Consider the following 17,520-nt stretch of genomic DNA (forward strand, 5'->3'; position numbering starts at 1 on the left):
ACTTGGGCTACTACCAGTCCTATACGATGAACTAAGAGGTCAAACTTCTGTAGCTTCAAGCGCGTGCCCAATTTCACTCCAGCGTCTTTGGCACAAGTTAGCCCAAAAAAGTGAAGGCACGCGTGCATGAAAATGATCGTGGCGTGTTATATCCCCGTTTTCCGAAGTTTATGATTAACGGCTGCGATGATACGAAGAGTACAGGGACAAGTAGGGTTGTGCTAGAGCAAGTAAAGCCGTCCAGAGCTTGTCTAAAGCTATGGATTGAGCGCTTTCTGGCTGTTTATGTTTACTCTGTTCGGGCAGGCCAGAATTGCTCTGTGCTCTCGTTTTGCTTATGCTTGGGGGTCAGACGATTCCAGGTAGCATTCACCGCGACCAGTGCTACGTATACATTGAGCAGGAGGCACTGTTTGCCTCGCCCACTGACTTCAACGAGGCTACCTGCCTGATGTTTTTGGCGCATTATGTGCTCAACAATGACTACGCCGACGAAGCGGCGAAAACGCTGGAATTCCTTCAAAGGTGAGCTCCTTCTTGGCCACCACATTTCCCATCTTCTGTTCTGGTAATATTTTGCGCAGCCTTGTACCATGCTTTCAATTCTTGGACGCGAGAGTCGGATTCAGCACTTCTTACACTTGTATTAACTGTTTATTTATTTATATTTCTTTTTGCTTTTGGAAGCTTTCTTCTGCGGCTGCTGACAAGAACGTTGACCGGGATTTCCGGGAAATTAAATTAATCGGAACTATTTCATTTGCTCATGCAGAGGGCCCGGTGGCACTTTTTGTGGCATGTAATAATTTGGCAAGTACTAAAGCCATTTAGGAAGTAGCGAAGCACTACCTTTGTCTTTAAAAGGGTGACTCCGGAGGTCTTTTGGCTTTCACATATTGTGGTAAAAATTTTACTGAAGTTTTTTTCTCTCCGCCCTGACACATTCCACCAGATTTGGGTGCCGTGCAATGGTCATTCATGCTCTGCTAAATTTTAAAATGGGCAGTTTCCATAGCCTCAGTTGAGATGATTTCTGTGGGCAACACTGCCTTTGGCGCCTCACAAATGTTATACCCGCGTTACTGCCAGCTCCCTGCGTGACCATTAAATTTTGAGGCCTGTATTAAGCTATTTCAGACATTTTATGTACTGCATCACGATTTCAAGACTTCATTTGTGTCAACTTGTGACCGTGAGAAGGCTTTTTTTTTTTTCCATTGTTTCATGTGACAACCGTTTCGCCAACTGGAACGCTGTCTCTGGCCATGAAACCAGTGTCGGTTTCGATTTGCTGTTCTTTCTTTTCAAAAATTTATGGGAGTTTAAGCATGGCCTGAACCTAGTGATAGAGCAAAAGCTGTTAGTGTTGCAGCGAATTTTTTTGTGGACACCTGGATTTAATGTGCCTCCGTCACAATGTTCGGACGAACCTTCTGTCCTAGCAACTCTCTGTTGTCGTTCGCCTCTGCCAACTACCGAGTTATCTGTCGCCTAAGCTATCCTAAGCGTATCCATGCAGCTGTCGCTTTTGCAACACAAATAGGTTTAACCGAAGCTAAACCACAGCCAATTTTTTTCCTTTTACTTCTTCTTTTACTTTTTCTTCTTCTTCTTTCTTCCTCCTACTCCTGGCCCAGCTCTCGGTCTATACTACGTGACTTTTTCTAGGCAACAGCACGCGGTGCCACGCCGACGGCTTGAAACCACAGTGTAGCTTGTGTAGCACAGTGTAGCTTTTGCTAGAAAATGCTACAAAGTACTTTTTGGAATTTCATGAAATGCTTTTTGGTGTAGGAGTCGGGACACATAGACAAATGTAATGCTATCATAACTAAAAATGATCAGAAAACCACCGAGTTCCCCTTTGAGGTGGGTATGCAGGAGCTCTGCTGATTAGCATACAGCAATTACAGGGGTGTGTGTTCCTCTTTTGGATTTGCCAGGCATGGCACATTGGCTTTTGGAAGCTGTGTAACGTTTATAGGTCACTTTTAATGAAACATGAAGGGGCTTGTTCTTTTCTGATGACACTGAAAATGGAGGGTGCCTTCTGGTAAAGGAACTCTGGAGGCTGTATTTTTGTCCAGAGCCTGCATTCATCTGCACTACTGTTCATACCTGTTTATAGTTAGTCTTGTCTCACAAAAAACTTAACCCTTTGGTTTCCACGGCACAATTGTTTCTCTGCTGTGCTGTTAAATTTTGTTAAAAAAGGTCACAAGGAACCAAATCTTGCTTTTTTTTGTTTGCAATTATGTACTCAGTCAAAACTCTTAAAAATATTTTCGAATACAGTAAAAACTCGTTAAGGCAAAAATTCAAATAAATCGGATTAGGAGCATATTCTCAACCGGGGCCTAAGTAATTACTTGTCTGTGACGTTGACTGCTCGTTATTTCTGACGAGGTAACCGAATCCAAGTATAGTGGTGCTCTAGTTGCAGTAGTTTGCACAGTTTTGACACATTTTCATTCTCCCCTAGAATCCTGCTAAAATGGGGCAAATTGATCAATATCGCACCAGAAAATAAGTTATCAGGGGAAGCACATACATTTATAGCTGTCCGAGCTCTCGGTTGGCAACCTCTGAAACTTTTTGCACAGCTGGCAACAGATGCCGATGGCCGCACGTGGTAGAATGTAGCAATGAAATAATTCTGCCACTTGTATTCAACCAACAAGGGAAACGGGGCACATTTGGAACTAGAGCGCTACACGGGCTCGGCCTTGAAAGACATTTTACTGCCGGCGACGAGTATAAAAACTTCAACATATTCGGGTTGATCTCGCCACTTGGTGGTAGTATAGAGGGAAGAACTCACGATTTAACCAGAAATATACAGTCCAACCCACTTATAACGAACTTTATCGTCACGCAGCATTTGTCCGTTGTATTCAAAGTTCGTACTAAGTGGACCACCTATAATACGGGCAAAAAGAGCAAGCGAGACGAAAGTTAACTTTATTTTGGAAAAAAGTCCGTGGTGCATGTCATGCTTCTTCAAAGCTGATCGCATCACTGCCGTTTATAATTTTCCAGCGCGGTAATATGTCCATCGCTAAGGCCTCTGCTGCACACGAGTTCCTTAAGCGACGCGATGTAACCGATCGTGGTTGAAGCGGTCACAGCAACCGGCGGTAGAGCAGCATCCTCGTCATCGTCCTCATCGGTCTCTGGGCAGTCGGGAAGGGCTCGCACTTCACGCACAATAGCCATGTCGGCGTCGTCATCAGCAGAAACGAAATCGTCCCAGGCAACGTCAGGTCCGGCCAGCTGCGTGTCAACGACGCGTTGCCATAAGTCCTCATGCGACCGGCCTTCCGGTAGGTGATCTATGGCGTCTTCGGTGCCTGGGCCCATAAAACCCGCCTTGCGGAAGCAATTTGCTATTCACTCCGCGGTGAGTTCTATCAATGGTTCCATCCACGCCGCTTTCAACATCTCCACGGCGCGGGGTGGCAACAGAGCAACAAATGGAGAACCGGTTTGAGCCGGTAGAGCAGGCGCCTGACTCCGGATTGGCCGACGCAGATCACGTGGATGCATCACAGCAACGCGGACGGCGCCACTTTCTCTTTCGTCACTGCGCGCGCGCGCTTTTTCGTTTTCATTTTTCAACTCGCGCTTTTTCTTTTTTTACTTTATTTTACTCGCAGAGGAGCGCCGGGGGACGCTTTGTGCGCTCTGTGTTCGCGTCGTGTCAGGGGAACACAAAGTGCGCGAAATTCGCCTGCCGCGGGTTCGCAGTCGAGCGAAAAAGCGCCAAACACCACCGGCTCGGTCAACTACGGAGGCCCTACAGCTTCGCGTTCGCTCTAATCGAGTGTTGAGGCCACAACAGTTCGTTTTATGTGAGACACTGTGCCATTGCCCCAATATATATTTTGACGGTAGCACCGCCCTCGTTCCTACTAAGCGAGTGTTCGTTATATCTGCGGTTGTTATAAGTGGGCTGGACTGTATATCTTAAATTGATCAAGAAAGTCAGGTTTTAGCAGATGGTGGTGCCATACGGTGTCCTTTTATTGCTACTAACATTACATCTGTTTGGAGCGTCTGAAGTGAATGTACTACTTTTTATGATTATGTCACAGAGGCATGCAGACAGGTATTTGTGTTCATATAAACTCGAGGCAGCCTAGTTTTTTTCGCTTTTAATAAATTACAGCTAATTTTATTCCTCCTCCTCCTCCTCGAAAATGCGAAATCTTCCTCGAAAATGCATTCAGAACAGAACGCCACACACGCCTAAAGACGCCGCCATACTTGTAGCAGTGCTGCCATCAGCAAAAAGGGTTGTTGGTATCTGCAGTTGATGCCACCGGGCCTATTTAGTTTATTTATTCATTTCATTCTACTTCAAGCTCTTTTGGTACTCGCAGTTTTAGTTTCGTCAAAACCTGCGCATCTTAGTTAATTACAAATTCTGCATGGGACTTTAGCAGTGCGGCAGTCCTAGTGTTCATACAGCTGCATAGAGTTGCTTCACTAACTGTATGTCATGTCCACGGCGTCAGTGTTTGTAGACGCAGACTACCACTGAGAAAACGAGGCTACCATATAGAAAAATTCTGCCATGTTTCTGAGCTTCATAGCAGGCATATGTTAATTTGGCCATGGAGCTTTCCAGTGAAATAAAAAAAAAAATAATTTAAAAAAAAAGTAGACTGTCCCTTGAAGCTGTAGGCCTGGATCAGGCTTAGGCCCATACATACAGGGTCAGTGTCTGGAAAATTCCTTCAAGCATTACTGCGATTCGAGCTCTTTGTCAGCCAGTTCTTTATGTTGTGTGGTAAGAGTACTCGTTCCCAGTGAGCAATTTACCTCGTGAAATACTGTGAGGACGGGCCTGAGGCGGGCTCAGTAGAGCGATAATTTAGCTGGTGCATTGTAGGAGTATTGATAATAAATGAGCATAAGCAACGCTTTCTCCGCTTCCGGTCAAGAAAGGCATGAATGCTCAGGCATAGTCTCCTATGTGTTGGCGTTCTTTGCCTGGAGTTGCATTGGCATTGTGCTTTTCATTGCTTATCCTGTCAGTAAATTAGAAGTTAATCATTTGTTTTTCGGAGTTAGTTCTTAACCAGTCGCTTTTTTGGAAAAAAGGGTTGTCTAATGTCGATCAATAACGGCCGCAGTTATTTTTCTTATATCGGATGTATGGATAACTATCCCACAGATGTCTCTTAGGTAAGTTGCTGTGATGAAAACGATTTTCGGCAGCTGACCACAATCATGGAAGCTAAGTGGTTGAGGTTCTTTGCCTGGAGTTGCATTGGCATTGTGCTTTTCATTGCTTATCCTGTCAGTAAATTAGAAGTTAATCATTTGTTTTTCGAAGTTAGTTCTTAACCAGTCGCTTCTTTGGAAAAAAGGGTTGTTTAATGTTGGTCAATACTGTAAATGGCCGCAGTTATTTTTCTTATTTCGGATGTATGGATAACTATCCCACATATGTCTCCTAGGTAAGTTGCCGTGATGAAAACGGTTTTCGGCAGCTGACCACAATCATGGAAGCAAAGTGGTTGAGGATGAGACTAGACCTGTTCTTAGGTTTCTATTTCAGGTTGACTAAAGAAGAAATATTTTGAAAAATTGGTGAATGCAAAGAATAAAAAAAACCTTCATATCTGACACTTGGCGAGCCTGTAGAAGTCATACTAATCTTAGATGAGTAGTCAGTATGAACCCTGAAGTGGTCCTCGTTTGGATACATTGAGTCTTTCTAGCGGTGACGGAAATATGTGGTTTCCACAACTTTGGTCTTTACAGACAAATCTTTGACATGAACCCCAGTCGAGGATGCAAGTGGCGGGGAGGCCAGAGGTCACGGACAAGCATTAATTCAAAAGTGATGAAGCTCATGCAAAAGTTGCGAGTGACTTCTCACACAGAGTGACTGCATCACTCTGCAGTGCTTTGTTTCACCTGTTTCTTATCGTGTGTACAACTGCTTTCTTGCTGCAGCAGTGTCAGATGTAGAAAAGGCATTATGCTTTTTGTCAATACATTTACAGCCATGTTCTTGTGATTTGATGATTGGCAATAAAGTTGTAAAGCAGCAGTCCCGAGTCCTGACCATAAATTTTGCAGCTGAATCCTGATTGATCATTACCAATAAAATGACCTAATCAGTGACTGGTGTTGCTTCTTTTATTGAAATTAATTGCCTACTCTGTTTTAGATTTTTATTTATGGGCTTCAGTTCGTGTGTGCCATATTTGGGTGTAAAAAGTGCGGCCTCACCGCCGTGGTGGTGCAGTGTTTTAGGCGCTCGACTACTGTGCCCAAGGATGCGGGATAAAATACCGGCCGCGGCGGACGCGTTTTGATGGAGGCGAAAAGCAAGACGCCTATATGCTGTGCGATGTCAGTGCACGTTAAAGAACCCCAGGTGGTCGAAAACTTCCGGAGCCCTCCACTGTGGCGTCTCTCATAGCGTGAGTCGCTTTGGAACATTAAACCCCACCAAGCCAAACCAAACCAAACCATAAATAGTCTGTTCACGAATTAACTTGAGGGGGAGTTTGCGACTTTCGAAAGAACAAAATAAAAACACTAGAGTCTCGAAAACTGATGCGTAATGATGACAAATGTGCATAAACTATCCAAAGCCACGATACACAGTTTCTGTGTATCTTTTTCCATGCTTGTGAATGCAATACTCTCGAGTAGAGTTATTTATAAAAACTGGGAAAAAACTTCGCTCTACTGTATTGAGCTGTGTTATGACAGCTCCAGCCAGGTTCATACAGGCCCTTCCTGTACAGAAAATTAGTTTACAAAATCCTGTAGAAATTCACACTGCAATTTTCAGTAGACTTCACTTCTGTGCATTTGTAGTTTAATGTTATTTGAACATATGTGTGAATTCTGAAGTAAACAAGATGAACAGTGTTTGCTATTCCATTTTTTGTTTCATTGATTAGATATTCTATGTTGGTTCGATAATCGAAGGCACTTTTTTTTTTTCACCTATTCATATTTTATTCATGTTTGAAAATTTCTACATTTGCACTCTTATCTATCCATAAAATAAGAGCTATACTCAGACCTATAATTGAAACGTAGATGAAGAATGCAAGGTGTCAATGCATTTTCTTCAAATTTTAATTCGGGAGTATCAGAGCTAACCTGTGTCGGAGCAGCGATTCCCGCTCCATTGCATTTCTGACTATGCTTATTTATTAATTAATGCTGCAGTCGCCCGATTTCAAGCAAAGTTGGGCACAAAGTAACACAATAAATACCATAATACACAGACATTTACATACACAGACACATGATACCCTCATGCATGTGTTACATTTTTAACATGTTACATATTTGTCTGTGGCGAGATACTGTAAGCAGAACAGTAGAGATATTGCTCATATTTTGTTGTTTTCGGCGTGTCTGGGGGTGGTATTTTCTCTTGTGATCCGCAAAGAACCCGCGACCAGCATGCACGGACACTTGCTGTTATCCATCAAGAGTGCACGCGCGATGAAGTCCGCATCATGGCGATGTGCAATAATGCGCACGCACGCATCGTCGGCAGGTGTACATAGACGTGTGTTGCTCACATTCAGGGGCTTTGTCTGGGCGAGCTGTTAAGCTCTGAGCTGACTGATTCACAATTGTGAAATGGGCCATGATGACTCGATTAAGTCAGATTTCGGAGTGCACGTGGGCAGGGGAGAGAAATATGGCCACATGATAGTTGGCAGTTTTGTCTTTACAAGGAGGTTATCAGCAGTACTACGGCATGCAGCTTACTTATGGCTTGGTAAAACAAAGTTATAGCGATCGAAATACAAGCAAAATGTCCTCTGAAACACCTGTTCATCCTTTGTTTTCCGACAGGCTAGAAGATGCTGCCCTTTGTGTGGATGTAAACCATGCATATGTTACAGAAACGAAAACAGACTGAAGCAGATCCTATCCAAAACCCACTACCCTCTAGCGGGTATACCATTAGATACTATTACTTGTGTGTTGATGCAAAGTGTAATTGTACAGTGTTACGCATTTATGTGAAGTGGGCTAGTGAGGTTTATGCCGAGGCACATAACTGACCTGGCTGATCGAGCTGTCCAGTGACCTTACAGGCGTGCTGCTAAGACTGCATGGCATCGCTGTTGGCTAATGTGGAAAGCAGGAGAAACTACCACTCCCGCCAAAATATTATCCCTGGGTGAGTAGATACTAGCCTGTTCCTTATGAATATGTTCTTGTCACACTTGTGTTTAGTTCAGGCGTTACTTCATTTCGGGACTAATGACAAGGAATGATCATGTTTTTATACTTTAAGCTTTGCGATATTTACCTGCATCAACTGCTGCTTGCTGTGTCAGAAACACCACTCCTAGCGAGATTTATAGTCATCTCAGGTATTGGCTTTGTTGCGAAGTTCTATGCACTTTTTGTACAGGCACGGTCAGAAGTAAATGATTGAAGGCGACTGTCGAAAAATTTTAGTCTCTCTAAGTTTTAGGCGTAGCAGCCCAGATTTATTGGTGCACTATCTTATTTGCTCATTGGCAGATTTTCATGTATCTATTTAAAGATGCACAAAATGTGGTTGGTGAGATAAAATTTTTTCGCTAATGTTTGCTTTCAATAATTTCTGACAGCACGTGTACAGTACAGTCTACTGTTAAAAGGAACACGTGGTTGCATTGCTGCCACGCTTTACAAAGCCCCCCTCCCCCCCTAGAGAACCGGCAACAAATGATTGTACAAGGTGTGCAGTAAGCACAGCCGACGCTCTTCCCAAACATGCACTTAGTGCCATTCATTCTTTCCAGTGGTCGGCGGCAGAGCATTGCAAAGTATTTAACCACGCAATCTCATGTTTCTTTTAACAGTGGACCGTACTGTACATCTGATCCTTTGTCGTTCTCACTGTTTGCACTACACGTGTTCATTTGTACTCATAACAACTTCCTCGATTGTATTTGTGAGTGCGAATTACAAATGGGCTTCACTGCTCGGTGTTATAATACAGGCCTTGAATATTTGGGGAGGGCATAAGGGGCAAGGATAACATATCATTTCTAAAATCAGTTTAATGCCATTTTTGTATTTCTTGCCCTTGGAAAGACTGCTTGGAATAGGGTTGGAGCAGGCTCCACCAAGAATCACCGGTATAATGGCCCAGAGGTAGAATAATGCAACAGTTCTATTTTAAATTTTTAAAATGCCTTCTGCTGAGATGCGCTAGTGCGCAGGAAGTTGTGTCAAACATGAATATTCCTGTGTATCTCGGCCGAAGGTGCCTTTTAACCTACAGCTACACCAGTCTAGCAAGACTGCAATACCTCCAATGGTGTTTTGCTACAGTAGTGTAGCTGGTGTAAAAAAATGGCTCTGGTGCCTGCATTGTGCGGGGCATGCACATTGGAGCTCCAGCTACACGCACAGGTCATTCATCAGTAGGTCGCTACGCTAGAGCGGCCGAAATTAATGCATTGGAATTGCGATCATATTAAGATAGTATTCCCACTTGAGTTGCTGCATCTTTTTTTTCTCTTCTTTGAAGCCTGCTGTCAGCTGTCATGGAGAAATATTGCGGTGTCGACAGTGTTGTCTGGATTGCACCACACTTCGCCGTTGTTCTCCATGGTGGCACGGTGCCATGAACTCATGTCTGTTTATCCATGCCAAATATACTGCACTGCCCCCTCCCCCCCCCTTGAGTAAGGGCCTGTCAAATGCATGGCACTGCAATAACATGCATAACTTTATGAGTGCTGTCAGTCAAAGACAGCAATAGTAAATACTAAAAGGAAAGTTTGGAAGAGAGGCAGGGATTAGCATTTGGTTAATTATGAAAGCCAGGAAATACAAAAATGGAATTGACTAAGTTCCAGAACTGCTCTATCGATCACTTGCTCGAATCGAGTTTTTTATACGTAGTACATAAAGTGGGAATGGTTGTATTGTTTCTTCCTGCACCTTGTTCAGGGTATACATAGCGTAGTTTTATTCTGTGATGTTTTCAAAATGTTAGTATATTTCAAAATCCATTTTTTCTAAAGTAGTGCAGGACACTTTTTGTGCATTTTGTTCTTTTGCCTGTTACCTCTACCCTGTAACAGATAGAGCTAATCCTTGTTTCTGCTCCCTTTTTGAGTTTGTAGTGCATGTGTATATGTAATAATTAGTAATTAGCTGCAAGTGTTGGATGTTGTTGCATTTCCCAACTTTCAGGATATAAAATATGATACAGTGCCATTTTTATGCTTGCTAGGCACTCAAAACACAAATGTTTTTTGAAAGCTCAGAAGAAAGATGGCTAGACCAAGTTGAAGTGACTGCTCCTTGGTGTTGGTCCTGTGTCTAATTAAAAATATACGATCGCTGATTCTTTGATAGTTCACACATCATGACATTAGAGTGTTATTTAGATACATTGTTGTCCTGGCTGCTTCACCTTAGCTCACAAGCAACACTCAGGGGAGCATAACAAACACATAAGAGGCTGGTGCTCTTAGCGTAATTTACTCACGTGTATGTGTGCTTGCGTGTGTGCATGTGTATATTTATGCAGTATTACATTTTCTTGTGCCCACATTTGCCGTATATTCCGAATTTTAGGCTTTAAATTTCACATCATTTTTTATTTTTAGTGTTTCACACAGATTTCACATCTATTTCAGCCATTTGTTTTTCAAGCTGGTCTGCAACTTTTTAATATGCACTGTTATCCAGAAATCAGTATTTGAAAAGCTGGATAATTAGTCCTAAGCAATCAACTGACTTCTTAGAAGGAAAATATGATGGGCTAGGCCCCATGATTCTGAATCACACCACTTGCCCTGAATTCTGTTTTCTATAGAAACTTCTCTGCAATTAGCTGGGCCACATCACGTATATCGAATGTCCTGAAAAAAAAAGTGTTTTGTCAACAACCGGTCTTGTCATTCCAGTGTCTCACTTCTGTGCTGTGGGTCCTCACGTGATTCTGGGTCTATTCCAGGCACTCACCCCTCTACGAAGAGCAAGCTTGCCTGCTTGGCCGATGAAGCTGATGAAGATGCTTCATCTCTGGGCAGTGGACGACAGGTAAGCTTTGCTTTCTGTTCTGTTACACCTGAATTTGAGAGCTTTAAATTAAGAGATAAATAGGCGCTTTACAAAAGTTAGCGCCATCTAGTGAAAGAAACAGAAACTGTGCGCGGCGGTCATCTTTTGCTCAGTCCGCCCGCGCCTCCCATCGAGTGCGCTGTCAACGTGCGCCTTCGTAGAACCCGTGCATGCACTGAAAGGTGCATTGGAATGCTCACAAGCGATTGTTTCATTTTTTAACATCACAGCAGTCGCTGTTAGCTCCAAGCTCTATTCGGAATGATGCCAGCATGTTGTTGCGTGCCCTTCTGCAGCCAGCGCACCGTCATAGACGCGCACGGAATCAAGGTATACGCGTGTATGCGACCGTTCGTTTGCAGTCCTAATCGGCTTTACAAGGGTCACTTGCGTCATGTAAAGCATTACTGCACGTCCCTCTGACTGGGAGCTGGCTCACAGAATGTGCTACCACCTAAAACAGCAAGGTTAATTGTTTTGCGCGCTATGGAGCCTAGTGAATTTGAAGGATAAACTTATGCTGCGATGGAAAACACGGGAGAAGGAGCAATGCATGTGTAACGAATGCTATTGTGCACATATGTTCTTTGAAACATTTTGTACGTAGGTTAAATAAATTAAAATTGGTTCACAGGAAGGGAAAGGCGCAGTAACTGTCACACTTGCTCTGTGGACACCCGAACCGCGCCGTAAGGGAAGGGAGGAAGGTGGGAATGAAAGTGGACAGAGAGAAAGAGGAGCCGTAGTGGAGGGCTACGGAGTAATTTCGACCACCTGGGGATCTTTAACGTGCGCTGACATCGCACAGCACACGACGCCTCTTCGTCGTGTGCTGTGCGATGTCAACGCACGTTAAAGATCCCCAGGTGGTCGAAATTACTCCGTAGCCCTCCACTACGGCTCCTCTTACATTTACCATTGTGTATTTGATTCAAGACACGGGCATGATTACCGAAACTACTTTTTACAGTCGTACGAAATGGTAGTGCTTGGTGCAGAGAGCAATACGGTTGTCTAGTGCGCCCGAGGTGCGTGTTTCACGCTGCAAAAGCAAGCGGCTGCCAAACCCGCGGCGTCTAGAAAAGCAGGAAAAGATGACATCCCAATAGTGTGTTGTAACATGCTCACGTACAGCCCGTTTCGACCGGTCCTTGTCCAGAGCGCGCAGCTCAGGTTTTATACCTGCCAGCGCGGCCGATAGAATAACGAAGCGTGCGCTTCAATTTTGTGTTTTTTCGAGTCACCCGATGGTTCACTAATTCACAGCTACCTGAAATTCACTGGAATTTTTAAATATCTCGATTTCTTGTTTATTCCCTCTGTCAGAAAGCAAACATTTGAAGCCGTAATTTCATATGAAAGCGCTGACATTGGAAGCTTCGAGGAACTCAGGGGAGGAAGAACTCGGCTAAAACGAAACGAAATTTGAAAAGTCAACTCGCATTACTGCGAAGTGTTTGTGCTTTGTGCAACTGGCTGTGTTCATAAAATCAGATTTATATTATATCATATCGTTATAGAAAAATTAAAGGGTCACTTAAGCTCCGTCGTTAAAGGTATAACGCGATAGTGTCTCTCTCTCATACACACACACGCACAATGTTTTTTTCTTCGCGTGTTATATTTTAGCTCTTTTATTTATTTATTTATTTTATTTACCAAATACTGCAGGCCCTAACTGGGCTCTAGCAGGAGGGGCGAAAAGAATACAGTGCAGTGAAATATGAATTCATCAAAAGTAACATACCACACACAAGTGTAGTATGTTATATGTTATGTATGTTATATTTCTATGTTATGTTATATTTCTATTATTTCTTTATTTATTTTTCTTTTATTTGACGTTTTATATTTTTATGCACCAATACGCATGCGTTAGCAACAATTGGCATTCCATTCTGAGCAATTTGACACTTTTGAACACATTCTTCAATTATTTCAATTAATCAATTACACATTCTAAATTTTCTTCCTTAGCATCACCAAGTACTGGTTTTTCATTCTGACACCTTTAAACCCTTACTTTCCAATTTTTTTTTTTTTTTCGTTTCTTCATTTCATCAATTGATCAATTAATTACAAAGATTTTATTAACTTGTCATTGCCTATCGCACACCAATCAATATTCAATCACTGGAGGCACAAATTACCATTTGTGCTTCCATTTACGACTCGTAGAGCAATTTGTAACTGTGCTCGGCAGCGCAGCCGGTGGGCCCCGCCACGTCTCGGCTGTCAAAATACGCTTCTAGGAGTCTCTAACAGAAACCGCCAGGGACCGAACAAAGGTCCAAGCACAGCACACTAGGTTAAAACGTGAAAAGCGCGAACAGAACGGCGAGCGCTGACGGACGGACACGAAGCGAACAGATGGAACGAACAAAATATGGCGGCCAGCGCGGGATCGGGGTGCCGCTCACGGTTGCCAGACATACTTTTGTAAACCCTCTATTGTTGCAGCAGAAATATTGTATAAGACGGCTCCGACATAGTGAGGTGAAATCCTGTGTTCACATGCCGAAATTTTGCTGGGCACTAATAGCTTTCAAGCTTGTTTGATATTTCACTGTTTGCTAAATAAGATATCTGTTAATGTATCCTTCAGCACTCGAGAGTAAACTGCCTTGGTGCAAAAGGGAAGGAAAATAAATTTGTTGACAGAGATAGTTGGACCTTATTACTGTCCTCCTTTAAATTATCAATTTTTTTCGCTCCTTACAGTTATTTCCCTTTAAGTTACTATTGATGACTACAGAGTACATGCGAAATTCACTCCTCTATCTCATATCTCCAATCCATTTCATTGAATACCTGTTGTAAATGCACTGTGAACAGCAGCGGAAATGTTTGACTAGAATTTTATCACTTTCCTTGTGTAGTACTATGGTTCTTGTGCAGTCTCCTTCTGATTTTTCCACCTCTTCTGCACCCTTATGACGCAGTGATGTATTGATTGTATCAAATTATTTTTTGTAATCTGTAAAGGCCATATATAGGGGGCAGGTTATTCTCAGCATTTTTACATCACTTTATTGATGGTATGATATAGGCTATTGTTAAGTTTCCTTTCTGAAAGCCGGTCTGGTCAGTTTTCTTTCTTGAAGTGTATAGTTTCTCTAATGCCCCCAGTAAACTCCTTGTAAATCATGGGCAGTAAGTCCATTGGTTTGTAATTTTTGAAGTCATTGACATCCCCCCCTTTTTTATATTTATGGTGCCAGCATTCTTCCAAGCTTCCGTTTGGCTCAGGTCGTGAATTGTTTTACATATAGCCTACCACAGTTTCCCCGAATGTTTTCACTATTATGGACGATCTATTGTTCCTACAAAATGTTTACAGTATGGCTGCACAAGGTTGCTTCTAAAAGAAAGCAGGTCCCTTTTTTTGATTTTGATCCACAGTGTTCAGCATTAATGATGTCGTCCTCAATGCTTGCAGGAGATTCGGGAAAGTGAACTACAACAGCTTCGAAGCAAAAGTGACAAGCTCAAAGAAGAAAACCAGCAGCTGAAGGAAGCCGTTCAGCAACTGAAAGATGAACTTCAGCAGGCTCGGGATTCTCTTAGTAAGTCTGCATTTGTAGGGAAATTTTCTTGAACATCATTTTTGATATCGGAGGGCAACAGCAATTAGGCTAGTTGTCTTGTTTAGTTTACTTCATTACTGTGTGCTTGCCAGGGTCTTTTCTTGTTACTGTCATCGGTAAAAAATTTTATTCTCACGAGTTAAGATGCACTGGAAAGATTCTGGAAGGCAATGGCGTTTTATACAAAGAACCAGCAAAATCTGCCCTGACAGCAGGCTGGTAGCAAATGCTATTGCATTTTCTTACGGAGATATAGAATTTATGTTTGAGAGGAAAAGCATAAGAACTCGGAACGAAATCGCGTTCTCTATTAACCTACGCATCTATAAATGCTAACCGAGGCCATTCAAAATACTGCACAGATTGTGCAACATACCACCAGAATACCTTCAGGAATGTGTGGTAGGAATGGTTCGTTCGATTCTTTTGAGATGTAGCAATCAATAAAACTGGCAGGTGTGCGAGTAATTAGGGGCTCCAAGAGCACTATTAAAATGCATTATGAGCTGGCAGGGACAACTTGATGCCTCAGCGCTAAAAATTCCTCGTTTTCCTGTTTATAAAGAGAGAGCTAGTGCTTTTTAATGGTTGAGAGCCTTGGTTTTTGTAGCTGTTTGCACTTCCAGGGACCTTAATCGTGGCTATGACAGAGTGCATTTTGTTTAAAGCTTCCTAGGTTAGGTTGTAACTGGTATGACTAATGTAACACATAAATAACTGATGTGTTTCCCAGTAAACATTGCTGAGAGTCTGTGGTAATGTCATGTTGATTTCTTATTTCATGCCATTTTTGTGCTGGAGCTCATTCAATGTAAACTACCTAATAACTCAAACATCCATTAGAACCCCGCTATAGTGAACTCAGATATACTGATTTGAAACTAGTCCCTGTTCATCTTGCATAGACGACAGTGCATTTTTTCCCCTTTTAGTAAAGACATTTTTGATAAAAGTTGGTTATAGTAAAGTGCGTCTGGCAGCGATGACAACTTCTACTCAGGACTGCGCGCTAATCAGGATTGTGAGGCAAATTTTTTTCTTGAGAAAAAAAAAAAAAAAAAAAAGATGGATGGATGATAGTGGCTCTGCCCTTTAATAATAACCCCCAGTGTTTTTTATTTTTTTAATGCCTTTGCCACCAGGCTCAGCTGCTCTGAGGAGAAGCCAGCTTTACGTAGGCCTTAGAGCCGTAAGTGAAAGCTTGGGGCACATAGGCAAAACAAAAAAGTAAAGCTGTCTACAAACATGGAAAGAAGGTGGCGCGGTCTATTTAAAAAGTAGAAGGGAGTAAAATTGCACCAAAGGAAGGGAAGAAACGTCCTAACATTCACAGAACTGTGCAGCACGACCATCACACGCATTTCTTATATATTGCCTCTTAAAAGACAGAAACAGCGGAAGATGCAGTGCTTTGATTTTCATATGAAATGAAACTTCATTCTATTCATATCCACGTTTCATTCTAAAGAAGTACTTCTGCAAGATGTAATAAAAAAAAATTATATAACCGGAAAAAAAAAGCGGAAGTTACACAAAGAGGCTATAAGAGAGAGCTGGAAGATATTGTCGAGTTCTTTTTTTTTTTATTGCGAAAGCAATACTACGACAGCCGAAGCGAAACCTCGGGTGGCCGCAGCTACGCCGTGTAGAGGCGTAGCTACGGTCTCCTCATAAAAAAGTCACCCTGCCATGACATTTAATCCACATTACCCTTATGAGAGGGGCAGTGCTGCCAACTCGGGTCGCTCCTTTTCATGTGGGAGGGTGATATCACAATCAGCTTGCCAGAACAATTTGCATTCTCGTTACCTCTACGACACGCCGGCATGTCCATACGGCTTGGTTGAAGCCTGACTTTATATGTGGGCTGGTAGCTTGCACTCTCATGTCATACACTTAAAAGATGAGCTTAATGGCGAATTCGAGTGGGAGAGCGGGTAAACTCGAGAGCACTTCCAAAGTGCTCTCAGAGAGCGGGTGCCCTCCAGTGGGAGAGCAGGAGTAGAATCACTGGCTTCCAATGGTAGAGGTGGAGGGCTTCCTCCGCTAAGAGCAGCTGAGTGCACTCCCGGCTGCTCTCTCGTCTAAAACGAGTGTAGAGGAAGTCACATGGCATAAAGCGTCATATCCGCACAATCTTTTTTTTTTTTTCTCATTAGCTGGCGCGCGGCGAGCTCTTGCGCCAGGAGCGGAAAGCATTGCTCAGGTGCTGTCTGCATGTTTGAGTGTTGTTGCTGGCGTCGAAAGGGCCAAAGGAGGCAAATCGGCACACTGTGAGAACAAAGGCATACAAAACAAGTGGTTCTTCACAGAGCGTTGGGCTCTCCTCGGATTGCAACTGCCGCCACTGAGGGCAGGCAGAGAATGCTGGGGAGAGAAGTGCGGTCACGTGGTTGTGGCGCGTTGCTCTCGACACGCAGAGTGTGTTCCCGTGGGAGGACAGTTACACCCTCGCTCGGCGTGCTTCTGTACTGCTCTGGAATGCTCGGCGCTTCTGCTCTCGTCCCCCCAACCGAATGCACCATAAGTGTCCACAATAATACATACATACATACATACATACATACATACATACATACATACATACATACATACATACATACATACATACATGCATGCATGCATGCATGCATGCATGCATGCATGCATACATACATACATACATACATACATACATACATACATACATACATACATACATACATGCATGCATGCATGAACTTTATTGCGAGAAATATACATGCAAAAAAATAGCGGGTGCGTGGATTGCAGGTCGCGAAGAAAGCTATTAAGCTTCTTTGTAATTTATGTTCGTTTTTTTGCCGATTTCATTACGTTTATTGACTATAGGTTTCAGTGTCTT

The 17,520-nt window shown here is 43.0% G+C and overlaps 1 protein-coding gene and 1 long non-coding RNA gene across 3 annotated transcripts in view; both read left to right on the plus strand.

Annotated features, from left to right (window-relative positions):
• LOC146173992 (uncharacterized) overlaps window positions 1–17,520 on the plus strand; it is a 130,804-nt gene that overhangs the window by 32,441 nt on the left and 80,843 nt on the right. The window lies entirely within an intron of this gene.
• LOC146173993 (uncharacterized) lies at window positions 5,898–15,814 on the plus strand. The gene is made up of 4 exons (XR_014702053.1): window positions 5,898–8,176; window positions 10,964–11,049; window positions 14,510–14,650; window positions 15,800–15,814. It is a non-coding gene; the product is annotated as an uncharacterized LOC146173993 (long non-coding RNA).

The sequence above is a fragment of the Amblyomma maculatum genome, chromosome 11, assembly GCF_055883805.1.
Source record: "Amblyomma maculatum isolate TAMU_Amacu chromosome 11, ASM5588380v1, whole genome shotgun sequence".
In the NCBI taxonomy this organism is placed as follows: Eukaryota; Metazoa; Arthropoda; class Arachnida; order Ixodida; family Ixodidae; genus Amblyomma; species Amblyomma maculatum.